Source organism: Myiozetetes cayanensis, unplaced genomic scaffold (assembly GCF_022539395.1).
Source record: "Myiozetetes cayanensis isolate MyiCay16 unplaced genomic scaffold, myiCay2020 scf1, whole genome shotgun sequence".
Classification (NCBI taxonomy): Eukaryota; Metazoa; Chordata; class Aves; order Passeriformes; family Tyrannidae; genus Myiozetetes; species Myiozetetes cayanensis.
This window is the reverse complement of record NW_026086604.1, coordinates 102243079-102255449: the sequence shown is the minus strand read 5'-3', so window position 1 is coordinate 102255449 and position 12371 is coordinate 102243079. Positions and strand designations below refer to the sequence as shown.

General features: G+C 38.6%; 1 long non-coding RNA gene across 1 annotated transcript in view; it reads right to left on the bottom strand.

Annotated features, from left to right (window-relative positions):
• Positions 1–12371, bottom strand: part of LOC126648710 (uncharacterized) — a 348496-nt gene that overhangs the window by 257361 nt on the left and 78764 nt on the right. The window contains exon 3 of the long non-coding RNA XR_007630882.1: positions 1030–1113. This is a non-coding gene — a long non-coding RNA (uncharacterized LOC126648710). The remainder of the gene's footprint in view (positions 1–1029; positions 1114–12371) is intronic.

Below are 12371 nucleotides of genomic sequence, written 5' to 3'. Positions count from 1 at the left end.
TGCAAAGTGATATACATTGTTCCATCCATAAGACAAGAGAAAGGTCTTTGAAGAATATCATTATTGTGTTGCGCCTTTGGTGCCTTTCTGAGCACCTGAGCTTAACAGGAACCCATACAAAAAGGGGTACTATTAGGTAAACTTTTTGAGGCTTGGAAAAGCCTTCTCCCCTTATTTCAGTTAGCACAAGAAATGTACAGATTTATTTAAATACATGAAAGTGTGAGAGAAATCTCATCACATTTTTGTAGCTCAGCAGCTGAAAAAATCCCTTGCAAGTGAGTTTAGCATAGTCTGCATTGCTTGCACAAGTCTGTCTCTTCTGACAGTGTTCCAAATGTTTCACTCATGCAGTTACTTGGAATTTGCTTGCATTTCAGATTGCTTCCAGACAAGTAAGACCCTGGAGCAAGAAGAAATTCTCTGGTATATGGCTCCTCACTGACAGTTTGATACAACAAAAAAACTGAGCACACTGACGTTGAGCCTTGCAAAGCACTTGACATAATATATGTGTTTTACTTATCACATCAGAGGAGCAAGCCCCGTTTGCAGTCACCTTTTGTAGCAGTGATGAGCTCTAGTTTTTACCTACTCTGCAAGATTGCATTTTCCACAAAACCAATTTTCATAAAACCAGTGCTAGTTCTACTTCCTCCACAAACACCAGAAGTGGGAGGTCAAGATCTATGAATAGCACAGATTGTAGCATCCCCCTGAGAACTGAGAATTTCAAATCAGTGGTAGCCTTAATATTTGCCTCTCAGTCTTCAAGCAAAGAACCTGGTCCCAGGAGCATGATCACACAAGCAATCTTATTCCCTGTAAATGAGCTTTGCCCTAATTCAGTATCACCAAACCAGCCCTAAAACTGACAGCAGAAGCACAAAGGGCTCATATACGTTTGCTTTCCCATTTGTGGGAAAGTTGATTACAGCACCTTATATGCACTTATGTGAAAGAAAGGCTATTCTCTACGGTCCAGTCCAAATTTTAATAAGTTATGTGACTAATTTTTTTAATACTTACTTTTTTAATGTAGTCAGCATCTGACAAGTCTTGTGTTCTTTGTATTTGTATATCTTTTCCTTTGGTTGGTAGAATCCTGTAGCCCTGTAATGAGGACCAGAACACAGAGTAAATCCTCCCAAGAAGAAAGGAGCTCACAGCCTGCACTTTTAACACCACCAATGAATGTATTCACCATGTGAACTGTATAATAGTTTTCTAGAGTAATTTCTTGATCCTGTTGTCATAAAAACACCTCCAAAAGCTTTAATCCAGATGCCAGAATTTAAGTCAAAATTACTTTCAGTTCTTTTTTTTAATCTGTATAAAGCAAGATTCTATCAGCCAATGGTAATATGCATTCATACATTTTCACAGGTCAGAATTTCATCACCAGTATTTCTATACCTCTTCACATCACGAAAAATACTAACTGTCCAAATTATAAAGCATTCATTTATGTCCCATCCTTAATTTGCTGATGCTACTGAGCAGTGTAATTATCCAATATGAAAAATTGGCTGGCTTTCTTTAAAAACTGGGTGGGGTGAGGAGTCATTCAAAAAAATAATCAGTAATTTAAGGAACACAATACAGGCCAATCAAAATTGTCTGCTTGCAGCATAAACAAGTTTTTCATAGATCTGTTAGTATACTGACCTGACTTTTGCCTCTCACTGGTACAACAGGTTTTTGAAACTTCAAAAGTTTTGACAGCTCCCTGCAAAGTGAAGCCTTTAACCTTTAACCTTTAAAGTGTTCTTTCCTATCTCTATTCTTGACCTCACACAGTAAACCAGAACCAAGTCAATGTCTATGCCTTCCAAAAATATTTAATAGAATTAGTGTATTGATCTTTTATTACTCACCCATTTCAAGAATCAATGAATGACTCCTCAGACAGTTATTTATTTGTAGCTCTGGTAATGTTCAAACAGAGTATGACTACAAAAGCTACAAAAGGGAACAAACTTACCTGAGGAATAGATGAGATACAAAAATGTTAGTGAGGTTCCTTTGCTCATTCAAAACAAAAAAGTCATGAAGAATTGAAAATGCAGATAAGCTGCTTGAGTGCTGTTCAAAGTCTAAATTTCTTTATATTATTTTAAAAATAGAAGGTATGGAATGTTCATTTCAGTCTGTATTGTTTATCTGGAACTATACTTGCAGGAAGTAAATGTCTTTCCCAAAAGCAAGGCAGGAAAAGACCAAACACATTAAGAGTACAAACCACAAAATTAGTTGAATTTCTCAAAATTCTAGTTTTCATTTAGGGGAAAAAACAAAACAAACCAAAACCAAAATCAAAACAAAACAAAAAACCAAATCGGGAAAAACCCCAAAACCAAGACCAAAACAAACAAAAACCCCCAAAACAAAACAACAAAACAACCCCCCCCAAAAAAAAACCAAAAACAAAAAAAACACCCCAAACAAACAAACAAAAAAAACAAAACCAAAACCAAAAAACACACCTCCCTGATTTTTTCCCATTTGTTTTATTTCAATTACTTGTTGCATGTGTTGCATGTTACAGTCGACTCAAAGGTTTTCAGCCTCTGGGAGGGAAAAAAAAAATCAACATTTAAAAAGAAATACATTGCTTTCCTCCTTGCACAAACTGCTGTGATCTATTTTATTGAATCATTTAGTTAAATTATCATATGCTCCAATTCAAGACAGGGTGGAGAATGGTGAGCCAGACTGAATGGCCACCAGAAACATAATTTCACCACAAGTTGGGGATTTTGCTACAGCTGCTACTAACCAGTGCTGTAACACCTGATAGTGGATGCTGTCGCTTTGAGCCCAGGTTGCTGAGCTACTGTTTAAAAACGTGCCTTTCTGCAAGAACCGCTTTGTAACTCAAGCACTGTACTTCGGCAGATTCATCATGCATCCGTTCGGGGGGTTTAAAACCTAATGCTCTTGTCGACAAACAGGTTAGCTGCCTGAAGCAATCAGATAAAAATCGAGGGAAAACAGAATAAGGTAAACCAGACAGGGCCCTTTTGGGGAGCAGAAGGGGCGGCCCCAGCAGCCAGCTTATTGTTTGGCTTTCATTAGCACTTCATTTGCTGATCACATTTTCAGAGAAAAAGGTACTGAATTCATGGTCATCAGGCTCAGTTATTTGAGGCACATCCTTTGGCCTGCTAAGAGAAACTCACAGGATGAAATAGTTCAGGAAAAACTGTTGTGTCTTCTCAGGGAAGGGGAAGAGGGATACTTTTAAAACGAGAACTGATTTGATAATTAATTTAGGAGATTTCCCCCCCTCTTCCTCTTCTCCCCAACAGTAGTTAGTTGCTATTTTCACCACCTCCTAATTACTTAGTACTGGTTTGTGGGAGGATTCAGCTTCACACGGCATCCCACACAGGTTGTCATTTTGTCAAGAATTCCTTCATTAACAAGCTGTCAATACCCTGCCAACAGCCACCATTTGGTTTGTTAAGGGACTGGGGGCTCTGGAGTGAAGAGTTGGCTCTGTACCCTTTCCTTTTTTTTTTCAAGAAATAAATAAATAAGGCAAGAGGCAGATGTCTGCCAGTCTGTTCCTTTGTGACACATTGCAGCCTTTTCCCTTTTTTTTTTTCCTTGCTGAAAGAGCAAGGCAGAAAAGGAGGGAGAGGAAAATCACTCAGACTGTGCAGGTTGTAGCTCAAGTTACTGTCTCCATATTGCGCTGCTTCCTTGTGAAGCTGCTTGGGTGCTCTTTGCCCATGCTACCTCCCAGCCCCAAATGCCCCAACTTCAGCATGTAAAGGAAAGCTCTAAAGGAATACAGGCACAATTTTGCCTGCAACCTTTAAAATAATCATCCTAATGAAATATGAAGAGAGCCTGCCCACCACATAGATGCTTCCAGAGGAGTTTGTCCCTTCCTGCTAATTAACTGGTTTAATGCAGATGCTGACAGACTTTCCCAAGACCTTCTATCATGACTGTTGCGATGCTGATGATTAAGAATAGCTTTGTGCATCTCCACCCTTGAAAGCCCTACCATATTTGCACAGTCATCTTTTTTTCCCCCCATTAGCTCCCAAGATCAAATCTCAGCTTGATTTCACTGATTAGTTTTTGATTGCACTGTGCCTACCAGGTAGAGTTTCAAGGTTAGCACAAATCCTGAGAGAACTGGGGCATTTGTCCATTGTCTGGGGCATTTCTGAGAACCTGCTGTTGCAACCAAGTTTCAGCTATGTCAAGCAGGAATTCAGCTGGGTTGGCACTGATGACTAGAAATTAAAAGGCAGCCAGTGGGACAGAGAGCAAAGAGGGACAGAATTCTCTGTTGTATCCAGAAACTACAAAAATAAAGGATTGTTCAGACTGACAGGGGATGAAGTAAGTGTTGTCTCCGGAGGTCTCTCTGGCAGGTTTTTGGTTCTTACATGCCAGGGAGGTTATCATTATATTCAGGAGACACTCAAAAGAACTCAGGGGAATCAAAGACTTTTTTTTAATTCCTTTTTTTCCCGTCTAATCTTTATCACTTAAATGTCTGGTAGACCCTCCTCTCAGCTGGAAAAGCATGTGTGCAAGGGTCATATCTGTAGACTGTACATTGATACTTATTTGCCAACAATCTTATGTACGTGCAGCTGCCCACAAACACGGGTTTATAATGAATCCAGCTACACGTTTCAGCTTATGTTAAAAATTAAGTTCCAGCCTTTATTTTGAAGAAGTACAAGAGTGTTTATGCCCCTATAATTCTCAGATACAGACAAAAGGATCTCTGCTACATAATTATGAGGAAGTAACGCCATCTAATTTTTGCTGTAGCTCACAGACACCTTTTGCACAGAAGTGACTGCCTGAATGATGAAGGAGGCAGCAAAGATCACCTGAGATTCCAGTAATAAAAGCAGGTTCCAGCCATGTCAGATGCAGCTCTGCAGTTGGTTTAAAATATTCAAGTGCAATGTAAACACTTCTATCCAGACAGAAAAAACTCTTCCCTTGTCAGCTGCAGTTAGATCCCAAACATAATTTCCAGGGAGCCCACATGAGTAGAGTCAGGGAATAAGTAGCAATGAGGAAAACCGGGCTGGATGCAGTATGTGCCAGTCATCCCCTCCGGTAGTATGCTTCTTTTATCATCTCCTCCCATCTTACGTTCTTTCTATTGTGTTTTGCTTATTTAAAGGGGTTTTTTGTGGCTTCCTGCAATACTGGACAATGTAAAAGTGGATAAACAGAACCAGCCGGGAGATGCTTTGGTAGCCAGACTGCATGCACCTTGCAAAACACAAGTGTGCATATGTGTACCTGTATATATATATATATGTATACCTCTGCAAACTTTCCATCCTCTTCAGGCCCCTTCAAGCTGTGACCTCTACTGGATTACCCCAAGGCTGAGCACTCGTGATTCCACTGCCCTGCCCAGCAGCAGAAGCCATCCAGGTCAGCCAAAGGCCTCCACATGGGGATGCCCCAGAGGCCAAACAGGGCAGTGGTCCCCCTATAGCTCTGAAAATCTGCAAGAGGTATTCACTCTTTATCTTAATTTACCAAAGCCCAGGTCCTCCATTTTCCCTGGGGGCTTCTCCTGTACTTGTTCCCATATTAGAGAAATTTGAGAGGAGCATCTCCTTTCATAAGCAGGTCTAAAGGGCTTTTGTCCTTGTCTCTCACAAAAGACAAGGCCTTTCTAAAATTTTCTTATTAATTCTGAAATAAAAACTTTAAATAGCACATTGTAGTCAGAGGAACCGGAGAGAAACCAGAGGCTTGCACTTCATAAGGCTTCTCAGCATGCAAATGAGATTCTTCAGTTGATAAATATTTACCTGCCTCCACTCTTCAAGGATACTGTAAATGAGTCCAAGACATCTAATAAATAATGTTTAGAACAGAGATGAGCTATGTGTTTACAATGCCCCAAATGACATGCTGTTAGAACTTCTGCAGAAGACATGTCCACACAGTCTGTAGTGGGAAAACTAAAGCAGTGGGAAGCAGGATATGACCCAGAATCCAGCCTATAGGATAACTCTTTATCTACAGCAATTTCCATGAGTTAAATGCAGAAAATAAAAACCTGAGACAGGTTAAAAAAGAGTAGCACTGAGCAGCACTTTCATAATCCTGTGCTCTGATACAGACAAAATCACCTACATTTTTTAAAGTGGTACCCAGGGATCTGGCCATATGGTTCCCATATACCTTAATGGACTCAGGCAGCCAAATCCCTTATGCAGCACTTCAGCAATGCTAAAAAGTATTCCAGTCCCTATACCCATCATTGTTATTTGCTGCAGAGCATTAGAAAATCAGCTGGATTTAAAATGTTCCTGTTATAAATATGTTTCTTTGAACAACAGAGAAAAGAGGGACGAAGACAGAGAAGCTATTAGCAGGAGTGACACCCTGGCAGACACGATACTGCTTCACAGCAAGTACTGTCATCACCGTTACTTCAACACTAATGTTATTTAAGCATGGGCTGGGCTGGAAATAACAAAGTAAAACCAACTCTTACCTTTCAGTACAGTGTTAAGAATGAGTAATGAAAAAAATACATTTGTCATTACATTCTGGATTATTTCCATGCCTCAAATGGGGTGATTTTCATCTAGGATTTCTTGAGTTCATTATTTGTGCCTCAGAACAGCTATGCTTCTTAAATATCTGTGTGGACACTGAATGACAACATGTTAAAAATGTTTAGAACATCTCAAAACAGCTCCTTCGTATTGAATTGAACATCCAGTGCCCATGAATACCTCTGGGTTTTAGTGAAGGAAAAAATCCCCAAGCATTAGCATAGACTCTTGAATTGGGTGACTGTTTGCCTCTTCTGGCAGGTGGTCTGGTTTACCCAGAGCCAAAAACCCCAGTTTTCTGATTAGGATGACAACCATATTGAATCACATTTTCAAAACTAGACAAGGACAAACTCTTCTACTAAGGCAAATCTGCCCCCATGAGCTTTAATAAAGCAATGTGTTGATTTTAACAATGGACTCAAGAGTCTTATTTCATTCCTATTTGTATTTGTAGAGTATCTGTCTACATAACAATACAACAAAATCCTCATAACAAACTTAACCCAGGACAAAGAAGCTGAATTATCTTGAAACATTTGCTGCATTTAAAATGGTTTTAAAGTAAATTATAGACATGAAATGTTTCAAGAGTTAGCCTAGTTTCAGGGAAGAGGAGTTAAACAATGACTCTGATGAGGTTTGAAGCCTACGTAATTAAGTTTTGCATACATGAGCCTAGAGTTAATTTTTTATGAATCATAATGTTTCTGTAGAGTGCTCCATTTTTTATTGGTTAGCTGTGATATTTTAGCTGCACACTTTTCTTGCTCACACAAAAATAAAATATATTGTACCTAGGAAAGTAAGACCTTGTCATGGCATTGGTTCTGAAGCAGTTCTGAAGCAGTTTTGCTTTCACAGTACCAGATGTATTGCTCTCCATACCCACTGGAGATTCACCACACAACTTGCTTTCCGGTGTTTCTCTCAAGCTAGACATATCCTGTGTTTCTCTGTAAGCACTTGCTGAGTTACCCTCTCTCTTAAGTTCCTGCTAGGAAGTTGAAGTACCGGTTCAGGTGTTCCTACATGGTTTATCTCAGGCCAAAAAAAACCCCAAACCTATAGGGACCCATAATACAATTATAGACAAAAATTGCAGTGATACTTGTCTATGCTTGCAATTTCCTCTTTGACAGTCTCAAGATTTGCTATTCTGCCTGCTGTTATGTAGAAACACAGAAAAATCCATGATGCGTGTTTGAAGTCAAGGTGGTAAACATAAGTCAATATTCCTAGTGATAAAAGCACATTCTAGAGGCTGTCAGAACCCAGGCAAACCAATCAATACCAACTGCAAAATGCTAGCATCTCTGCCATGCATTCTGGGCTAAAAGTTCACCAGTTTAAGAATTTAATGCAAGTGGGTTGGTATTACATGTTCGGTTATCAAAGCAAACGTGGACTGAGAGAGGCCATGATGATCATCCTTGGATGTAGTTACACGTGTAGCACTTAACTAAAAGACTACATTTTTAGAAGGAACAATTCAGTCTGAAAATACTGATTTTTAGCTAAATAATACTGCCGATATCCTTCCTCAAGAGCCTTGGAGCCCACGGGGTATTTCTTATAGTACCTTAAAGATAATCCACAAAGGACAGAGGAAGGCATTTGTTTTCCCTCTAGTTTTACAAAGACACCTTGAAAAGATTTAGAATTACTGCTCACAAATATTTTCCTCCATTAGTGGTTTTAATATTCAGGTGAAAGTCTTAACTACAAGCCAAACCATACACTATAAATCCTCAAAGGTATGTGGGCACTCACATGGGGGTTTGGATCAAGTGATCAAAATACAAAAGAACTAAAATGCTTTGAGAGTCTCAGAGAGGTATTTGCAAGACCAGCTTCAGCCCAGAGAAATGAGTCTTCCTCACTTCCCTCTAGAGGATGGAGGCAGGCTTCTTTGGGAGCAGCTCAGATAATTTTAATCTCAATGTCTCCCTCATCTGAAGTGTTTTAGAGGTTTCAGTGTCTGCAGCCCTATCAAGTCTAAGCACTTTAGGGACAACTTTAGATGCTTGTATCCTCCAAAATTAGAGATAAGGACTTTAGAAGATTGTTAAATGTCCCTGACCAGGTTAGTGGTTCCCTGACATTGATCCCAATGGTTTCAGTCCTCTCTTTGTATGTGCACCAGACTCTCTTCTCAGTCTTTTTCTGAGCAGGACCTTTACAGGGTTTTTCATGCTGTTATTTCTGCTAGTATTTATTTTAACAGCCATAGGAAATCCAAAAGCTAAAAATTCAGTACTCAAGCAGTGCTTCAATAACTTCAATAACTAAACAAGACCTGAGATTCCAGATAATTTTTCCTTAGGACAAACCAAACAAAAGGTGACTTAAAAATTACCATACTTATCTCCCTTCTTCCCTTCATTTATATATTGTCCAAAAGCATATGCATCCTAGCACTGGGCCAGGTCTTCCTCACTACAATTCAGTTATGAAGACTCGATTCCCCACCTTGTCTGTCTCCCTTAAGCCCTGGTGTGCACCCAAGCTGCTCAGAGGTGAAGTTGCTCAGACAGCTGAAGGGCTTCTCTCTTGAGTCGACACCGTCACTGGTGTGACTACAGAATGCTGCACAATTTGGCATATGGGAAACAGACTGGGGCCACAGTACTTTTGGATCAGATTTTAGTATCTACAGGTACAAATCAGTGTATGGTAGGATTTTTGCAAGCCTATCAACGTAAAATACCCATCAGTATTCAGCATTTGGGGTCATTTAAAATCCCAGAAGATTTCCATCTACGTTTTTAGGAACCTAGGTATTGTTGTGATGTAAGCCTGCATTTGAAACTGGAATTTGAGAGAGGAATAGAGCTTAATCACAATTTATTTTGTCTACCTGGCATTGGCATAAATATATATTATATTCTATAAACATGCACATATATACATACTTACACACACGCACATGCACCCAGAGACTTACAAAACATCAGGTATCATTTTCAGTGGTCCTTAAGGCTATAGACACATAGGATAACGGAAGAGCAGATCACATGATGGCATTTACCCCACACACAGACAGACTGTGCTGACAGGCAGAGAGAAGAGGCGACGTGGCACACAGGAGAGCAGGAATCTGAAACGCGAGAAATTCAGTTTGGGTTCAGTCACAGGAAAGCTCACTGATTTCAATGCGGGGCCAGTGCACTGACAGAAGCTACATCATTGGTATGCTGCTTTTTGAAGCCAGGGCAGCTTGGTTTATCAAAGAAATACCCAGCATGTGTGATTTAGATCCTTTGGGCTCCTGAAGGTGTAATATGAAACAACTCCTCAAATAGAAACTTTTGAATTCCCATGCTTTGTATTGAAAACCTAATCATGACTGTGGGACTGTAAATTGTACTGAATTTAGCAGCTACATGCTAAGCCAGAGCCTGTCCCACTAAGTCTATAGCTTAGATGGTTTTCACCTCAAGGTTAGTTTTTCTTGCATAAAGAAAACTTTTCTCCAACACTAGCAAATGGATCCCACCTTATCAGTTGCCAAACTGATGGTGTGTTCCTGTTTAAATACCATTATTTCAGATTAATTACTTAATCCAATCTGATTGTCATGCCCATTGACTGTTTACTAGCAAAGGTCACTTTCATTTCTCTTTTTAGATGATGTGATATTGTCTCAAAAAATGCAGATTGCAGATACTGATGTGTGTGTGTGTGTGTGTGTGTAACAATACATGACTGAAATAGAACAGACTCCTCTCAGCTCCCAGCTGAATTATCGTCAACTGTGATCGAAATACTGCTATGGAGTTTGACTGTCCACTTCTCCATTGCACTACTGTATCACACAAATCTGTATTTAGGCAAACTCAGCAAAAATATATGCAAATTTTTGTCAACACAGAATTCTATTTATTTCTAATCAATTTACTGTCATAAATGTGACATTTACACTGTCTAGTAGCATTTTATACTTACCCTCCATATTTGCAAATGACCACAAGACAGTTCAGAATCAAGATATTTATCTTGATGATTGATGGCAATAAAAAAGAAATTAAATTTTACTCATCTGCTAAAAAATTGTTCAGCCTTGTTAAGTGTGTGTGAATGTATTCTTTCAAGGCTACCCCAAGGAAAAGAACAATAGCTTAAAGCTTCACTGCTCCAACCGTTCTGTCATTCCTACAACTGTTGCATTTGAAAACTGTCATATGGAAGTTTTTCCTATAAAAAATGAGATTGTGTCAAGAACAGGGTTTGGCTAAAAAATGCTATTTCTTTCTTTTTTCTTTTTTTAACAGGATATCTTATATAAAATTAAATAAGCATTGTAGTTTCAGTGGGTTTCAAGATTCTCATGGCTTTTCATTCTATTTTCTTCTTTTGTAACTCTAAGCATTTGAGTGAACAGAGCCTAATTTTTTTCCACCTTCTGAATCATCAGAGAGTTCGGCAAGACTGAAAAGACAGAGTAACAAAAGGAGAAATAAATTTTAAAAATGCAGTCAATAATCTAAGTTTCAAAAAGTCGAGTCCCACAGCTGAAAAGAGTAAACACTTTAAAAAGAAAAAAAAATAAAAAGAAAAAAGTTAGATGCTATTCATATTGTTAGTCTCAGTGACAGAAAAAAGGGGGAATTAATAAAAGATTTCTGAATAACATATCCTAATGTAAATTTTAAAAATAAAAGAAAGCATTCTATTTTAAAACCTGAATATGAGATTCTTAATAAGACTATACATTTCTTTAAATCTAGTTTCTCATAAACTCTAACATTTAACTACAGAATTTAACTACATACCTACTACATTCATACCTACCTCATAGTCATATTGTTAAAGTATTCAGATTTGTAACACTCCAATAAAATAAGAACTTACAGTTTCCTGTCTATGTCTCTGTCTAGGGGAAACAGGACGACAGTAGCAGTTTTCTGTGAATTAGGACTGCAGAATATGCCTTAAAATTAGAAAAGGGCTGTAATTGGATTCAGTTTTAAAAAGGACTGATTATTAATATGATTCCTCCTTAGAGAACTATTTGTGCCTAGAATTTCTTCAAATAAGTTGGTACATCAATACAATTCTAATGATAGCTATTTCTTCATAAACAAGGATAGATGAACAGAGGCTTAAGCACTTCATTATTTGCCTTGTACTCCCAACTCCTTTTACAAACTGTGACTCACTACTTTACCTTCAGTGATATTTTATAATCCTAAGTGGAGCAAATTCTATTTATTTCTCTGAATATAGTCTCCAGTTCTAATAGATATTGTCCATATCAGGTGTTCTCACCTTGGTTTTGGTGATGTTGATGATACAAGGAATTGGTTTTACATGATGGACATAGCTCTTGTCTTTATTTACAAAAACCATGCAGTTCAACTACTGACTGTATGACTACAATGGCTAAATGTAACGGCAGGCTGTTGGAAAACAAGACTTTCTAAACATACAGTGGGAAACTCTGACAATCTCCTGAGGATCCCACTGAATTTATAGTGGGCATCCAGTCCCACCTAGGAAACTACAAATTAAAGGTCTTTGTCTGCATAAAATTTGGTTAAACGAAGATATCTTTGTAAAGAGAATGTCTGTTGCAGATTCACAAAGCACTTGATGGAGAGCAAGAAGAAGACCTTGCTGAAGATTTGAAGATGTCAGTCTTTGCCTCTTTTCCCAGAATGAATGGCTTCAAGGAATGAGGATCTAGGTGAAGACATTTTCTTACCTTACAACCCCATTCTCTTACACAACGGTTTGATAAGGTTTGCGTCACTTTGGCCAGGATATCTGTCTTGTCACCAATGACAAATGCCATTTGCT